Here is a 7096-nt window from a genome sequence, read left to right on the forward strand (position 1 = left end):
GGATTGGAATGAAAACTGAACTTTTCCAGTCCTGTGGCCACTGCTAAGTTTTCCAAATTTGCTGGCATATTGAGTGCACACTTCAACAGCATTATCTTTCAGGATTTGAAATAGCTCAACTGGAACAATAGCTTTGTTCATAGTGATGCTTCCTAAAGCCCACTTGACTTCACATTCCAGGATGTCTGGCTCTAGGTAGAGATCACACTATCATGATTATTTGGGTGGTGAAGATCTTTTTTGTACAGTGCTTCTGTGTATTCTTGCCACCTCTTCTTAATATTTTCTGCTTCTGTTAGGTCCCTACCATTTCTGTCCTTTATTGAGCCCATCTTTGCATGAAATGTTCCCTTGGTATCTCTAATTTTCTTGAAGAAATCTCTAGCCTTTCCCATTCTGTTGTTTTCCTCTATTTCTTTGCATTGATTGCTGAGGAAGGCTTTCTTATCTCTGCTTGCTATTCTTTGGACTCTATATTCAAATGGGTGTATCTTTCCTTTTCTCTTTCCTTTTCACTTCCCTTCTTTTCGCAGCTATTTGTAAGGCCTCCTCAGACAGCCATTTTGCTTTTTTGCCCATATTTGATATGCTGTAAAAACCTTCATCAGTAACTTCGCAACTTCGGTAGCCTGCTAAGAGCAATGGATGAGAACTTCAGAGACATGGATTTGGCCATTTGAATTAAGAAAATCATAAAGAGAAGGAGAAATGTCATATGACATCCTTGGAAAATGAAATGGTAGAAGTGAACTTATTTACAAAACAGAAAGAGATTCACAGACTTAGAGAATGAACTTTTGGTTTCCAGGAGGAAGGATTGGGGGAAGGGATAGTTAGGGAGTCTGCAATCACATATACACACTGCTATACATAAAAAGGATAACCAACAAGGACCTAATGCATAGCACAGGGAAATTTGCTCAATGTTATTTGGCAGCCTGGATGGGGGAGTGTTTTCAGGGAAAATGGATACATGTATATTTATGGCTGAGTCCCTTTGCTGTCCATTGAAAATATCACAATGTTGTTAATTGGATATACTTCAATATAAAATAAAAAGTTTTGAAAAAAGACTATTATTAAAAAAAAGAATAAGTTAAAAATAGGAAATCTAACAATTTAATTAACTGACCTGGAAAGCAGACTTTAATAGTGCAACGTTGTGTTAATATTAAGTTAAAGGCAACACTCTTACATTCAAAACATCAGGGAATTACTCCAATACAGAACAGCTCATAGAAAACGTTTGTGTGTACCTATTTGTGTGTACCCATTTGTGTGTACCCATACACACACACACACACACACATATTTTGCATTATGTGACTATCTAAAGTCTTTTTTAAAAGGAGAAATCACTTTCAAAAATGAAATGAAATGTATAGAGCAGTTATATACCTAAAACAAACACTTTTTACTAACTCGCCCTTTTGGGGGAAGGGTTTAAAATACAACTGTCACATTAGCACCTACTAGAAAAGCAAACAATGTAATGCATTCTTAAATACATTCATTTATTTCTTGAAACTCCAATACTTTGGCCACCTCATGTGAAGAGTTGACTCATTGGAAAAGACCCTGATGCTGGGAGGGACTGGGGGCAGGAGGAGAAGGGGACAACAGAAGATGAGATGGCTGGATGGCATCACCGACTTGATGGACATGAGTTTGAGTGAACTCCGGGAGTTGGTGATGGACAGGGAGGCCTGATGTCCTGTGATTCATGGGGTTGCAAAGAGTCAGACATGACTTAGTGACTGAACTGAACTGAATACATATATTATATACTATATAATTGCTATATAATATATATTATAACATATATTATATAATATCTAATACATTTATTTCATGCAAAGATGGATCAAAAAAGGACAGAAATGGTAGGGACCTAACAGAAGCAGAAGATATAAAGAAGAGGTGGCAAGAAGACACAGAAACACTGTACAAAAAAGATCTTCATGACCCAGATAATCACAATGGTATGATCTCTCCCCTAGAGCCAGACATCCTGGAATGTGAAGTCAGGTGGGCCTTAGGAAGCATTACTATGAACAAAGGTAGTGCAGGTGATGGAATTCCAGTGGAGCTATTTCAAATCCTGAAAGATGATGCTGTGAAAGTGCTGCACTCAATATGCCAGCAAATTTAGAAAACTCAGCAGTGGCCACAGAACTGCAAAAGGTCAGTTTTCATTCCAATCCCAAAGAAAGGCAATGCCAAAGAATGCTCAAACTACCGCACAATTCTGCTCATCTTACACAGTAGTAAAGTAATGCTTAAAATTCTCCAAGCCAGGCTTCAGCAAAACGTGAACCGTGAACTTCCAGATGTTCAAGCTGGTTTTAGAAAAGGTAGAGGAACAAGAGATCAAATTGCCAACATCCACTGGATCATCAAAAAAGCAAGAGAGTTCCAGAAAAACATCTATTTCTGCTTTATTGACTATGACAAAGCCTTTGACTGTGTGGATCACAATAAACTGTGGAAATTTTTGAAAGAGCTGGGAATACCAGACCACCTGACCTGCCTCTTGAGAAACCTGTATGCAGGTCAGGAAGCAACAGTTAGAACTGGACATGGAACAACAGACTGGTTCCAAATAGGAAAAGGAGTACGTAAAGGCTATATATTGTCACCCTGCTTATTTAACTTCTATGCAGAGTACATCATGAGAAATGCTGGGCTGGAGGAAGCAGAAGCTGGAATCAAGAATGCTGGGAGACATATCAATAACCTCAGATATGCAGATAACACCACCCTTATGGCAGAAAGTGAAGAAGAACTAAAGAGCCTGTTGATGAAGGTGAAAGAGGTGAGTGAAAAAGTTGGCTTAAAGCTTAACATTCAGAAAACTAAGATCATGGCATCTGGTCCCACCACTTCATGGAAAATAGATGGGGAAACAGTGGAAATAGTGTCAGACTTTATTTTTGGGCTCCAAAATCACTGCCGATGGTGATTGCAGCCATGAAATTAAAAGACGTTTACTCTTTGCATTTCTCCTTCCTGTTCTGTCTGGATCTTAGTAGACAGAAATCTATACTATCTGATTAAAGTGATTTTCTATATTTTTCTTTGCCAGACTTAAACCTACACTTCTGTATCTTGTCTTTAGAGAATCAGGAAGGTTATAACTTGCTGGTACTATCATGAAATGTTCTAACACATTATTGTTTGTTTATATGCTCACAACTGATTTTCTCTCAAGAGCTGTTGTGGATATGTTTTCCTGTTGTTGTTTAGTCACTTAAATCATGTCTGACTCTTTTCAGACTGTGTGGACTGTAGCCTGCAAGCCTCCTCTGTCCATAGGACTTTCCAGGCATGAGTACTGGAATGGGTTGCCATTTCCTTCTCCAAGAGACCTTCCTTCCCCAGGGGTCGAACCTGTGACTCCTGCATTGCAGATGGATTCCCTACCACTCAGTTACAGGTAAAAACCTGTTTTTCTAGAGCAGTCCAATTTTTAGGTTTAGCACCTGCTGTTTCCTTGACTAAAAATGTCTACTCTCAACTAGGTTTTAAAAAAATATTGCCTTCTATTTTCTGTCTTGGCACATGGTTTTCAGGTAGTACCTTCTGCATAGACTGCCTCTTGCAGTGTATATCCCTCTAGCCCTGCACTTTATGTTTGAAACTTTGAAATTTTTCACATGTCATTTTGGCCTAAAAAACTTGAAGAATTCCAGCTCCTCAGCAAAACTATCTTTATTTCAATCTGTATGGTTTCCAGACACCACACTAGTTCATTAAATTTCCCTTTTCAGTCCCTTCCAACTGCAAAGAACTCATATTACATTTTAAGAGTAGTCCCATTTTGAGCTCCACATTTTCAGCATGGGGTTAAAGAGGGATAAATAACATTTTCCTCCATAATTACATTCATCAATATACACTACCCTGAACAGATACATAGTTCTATCCAAATAGAATGAAAACAAAAATAGTCATAAAATCCCCTCCAAACCAAAATATATAATATCCTTTCCTAACCATTCATTTTTTTTCCAGAAAGCCAACTTTTTTCTTTTCTTTTTAAAAAATTTTTAAACTCTTCTATGTTTGTTTCTAGAAGGTGCCAATGGTTACCTGCCACATGCACACTTGGCTGTACATGTAGCCAACAAACAGTATCTGGCCATCAGCAGACCCAAGCCAGAGAGATACACTGGGAAGACTCTGTCTTGCTGCTGGTACCAATAATGTCTTGCTTCAGTTCATCTATAGTGATTTTGCCTCCAAGTCCCAGATTTTAATGCTAGGGCCCATGGCAGCACAGAGCCAATAGTGGTTGGTACTGAAGCACAGGGCGCTGATGATGTTCTCACCATCTAGTGTATAAAGGTGCTTGCCTTCATTCAGATCTCACAACATGGCCTATCCATCCTTGCCTCCAGAAGCGCAGAAAGATCCATCTGGAGAGATGGTCACAATGTTCAGGGAGCCTGTGTGGCCGATGTAGCTGGGCTTCAGCTTACAGTTTGCAAAGTTCCATACCTTGACCAGTTTGTCCCAGCCACAGGAAAGAATGATGGGATTGCTGTTGTTGGGCAAGAAACTGACACAAGACACTCACTCTGATTGACTCTCATTCTGGAAAGTATATTTACATACACCTGAAATATTCCATAGTTTGATGGTTTTGTCTCAGGAGCCAGAGGCAATTTGCCAGTTGTCAGAAAAGGCCACACTCAGCACATCTTTGGTGTGGTGCATCTTGGTGCCCATTGTGAGATCCCAGAGGTAAAGAGTTCCATCCCCAGATCCTGAGACGGCAAATTGGCCATCTGAGGAGATTACCACTAACAAAGTGAGAGTGACCCCAAAGAGCACACTCTGGAAAAACATAGTTCATCTCATCTCTGGTCAGCTTCCACATAACAATGGTCTTGTCCCCAGGGGCAGAGAATATCATGTCTGGAAACTGGGAGTAGTAGCGAATCTGGGTCATCCAGTCATTGTGGCCCTTGAGGGTGCCATGTGCATCATCTGTTCAGTCATGGCAATGGAGGGTATGGATGTTGTGACAGAGACAAGAATGGAGCTGGATAGCTCAGAGACACGCATACCTGCTCCCACCATGGCTTGGCCAAACCATTCATTTTTATGTCATGTATTAGTCAGGGTTCTCCAGAAAAATAGAGCCAATGGAATATATTAATACACACATGAGGAAATATTATAAGGTACCGTCTCACCTATTGTAGAGATTGAAAAGTCCCACCATCTTCCATCTGCAAGCTGGAGATCCCAGGAGAGCCAACGGTAAAATTTGAAGGCCTGAAAGCTAGAAAGTTCATGGTGTAGATTCCAGTCTTGATCTAAAAGCCACAGATTCAGGATCTCTAAGCACAGTAGAAGATCCATCTTCTAGCTCAATATGACAGCAATAGAGTGAGTCAACTTTCTTTGACTTTTTGTTCTATCTGGGCCCTAAATGAATTGGATATGACCATCAACATTGGGGAGGGCTATCTGTTTACTCAGTCCACCACTTTAAATGGTGATATCTTTCTTAAACACCCTCACAGCCATGCTCCAAAACCAGCTAGCTGGATATCCCTCATTCCAGTAAAGTTGGCACATAAGCCATCATCAGTCTTTTATTATCTCAATTTGGGTGATGAATTTTGAGCTATATATACAGTATTTGGATTTTGCAGGTCCTCCAAAGTGACTTGATAACAACTAATTGTGTAATTTGATAGTAGTAATCTCCATGCCTCTGCTGAAATAGAAAATGAGCCCAAATTTAACTTTATAATCCTTTAAATAATTACACAAACTAGCTTCTGATGGTCAGAATTACCCTAAGAAATTGTCAGGTTATTTTTTTCGTATTTATCTTCTCTGATGGGAAAAGCACTGAGAAAATGCCATAGAGAATGAGATAGACATAGTTTGGTGGTCTCATAGAGATTACTGATTGTTCAATGAATTGCAAGTCTTCTGTGATCATCTTTCTCTCCTCCTACAATATTGTCCTTCATTCTAAATAATGCAATTTGCTGTATGTTATTAAATACTTATAAACATTTTTATTTAACCAGCTTTTGGCTGAACATGTATTTTTAGTTAAATCGTAACACCATTGAAAGTAGAAATTAAGTAATGAATTATTTCTGTTCAGGCAACACATTAACAATAATGGCAGTGCATTGCTCACAAAAGTGGTATACTAGTTTAGTGACATACACTTGAATTCTAATTTTGTAACATGAAATGTGAACTATTATGTTCTTATTAGCAATTCAAGGTTATAATTTTGCTTTAAAGGGTTGTTTGTTTACTCCCTGTTCTTTCTACTTTTCCTTATATAAAAACAGGTGGATATAACTCAGAATTAAAAGAAAGTTAAAAGATTATCTCTGTCTTTCTAGTATGAAATTCATGTTAATTTATTCAGCTTAAATTTGACTAACCCCTACTGACAATCAAGCTGCATTAACAGAGCTCAATTTATAATTTAAGTTAAAAAATGAGGTTTCATCCAGAGATAGCCTCTCCCTACAAGTTTCCCTCTAAGAGTGTTAGGGCTCCTCGAGAAAATGATGGAAGACTAGACATAAAAAGCAGGTTGCCAGAGATAAAATGCTATATATCATCCTGAAGTTACATCGTTAGAATGGATGCCTAGTTAAGGAAAAAAGGTAAAGTACAACATTTTCAATCTCTTTAACATAAACACACACACACACTCAGCAATATTTAAAGCAACAACTTAAAACAAAGAAAGAAAGGAGCAGTAGGAGGAGATGCTAAGAAAGTGCAGTTGGATTGTTTATTAAGGTGATATTTCTCAGGAACAGAGAACTTGTAACACCTCTCAAGTGTGACTGACATTCTGAAATTGTTGACCATGTTAAAAAGCAAACAAAACCAAAAAGTATATGTACTTGGCACTTCTTTATCCTGACTTTTCCTGCACTCATTCTGTTTCTACTATTATAATCTTCTTTAAGGTGGGAACAACTAGGCAAACTCTGTTGGTAAATTAATAAAACCAGTATGCATTAGCAACCCAAGAAAACTCTCTGTGAAAATTTATTATACATTTCTTTAGTGAGGCTTACAAGACTGAGATATTGTTTTC

General features: G+C 38.4%; 1 pseudogene; it reads right to left on the reverse strand.

Annotated features, from left to right (window-relative positions):
• Window positions 1–4071: 4071 nt before the first annotated feature.
• On the reverse strand, window positions 4072–5004 carry LOC147370589 (small ribosomal subunit protein RACK1 pseudogene; annotated as a pseudogene).
• Between the last annotated feature and the right edge of the window lie 2092 nt (window positions 5005–7096).

Source organism: Bos grunniens, chromosome 6 (genome assembly GCF_055505025.1).
Source record: "Bos grunniens cultivar Pamir isolate PY7600 chromosome 6, Bosgru_T2T1.0, whole genome shotgun sequence".
In the NCBI taxonomy this organism is placed as follows: Eukaryota; Metazoa; Chordata; class Mammalia; order Artiodactyla; family Bovidae; genus Bos; species Bos grunniens.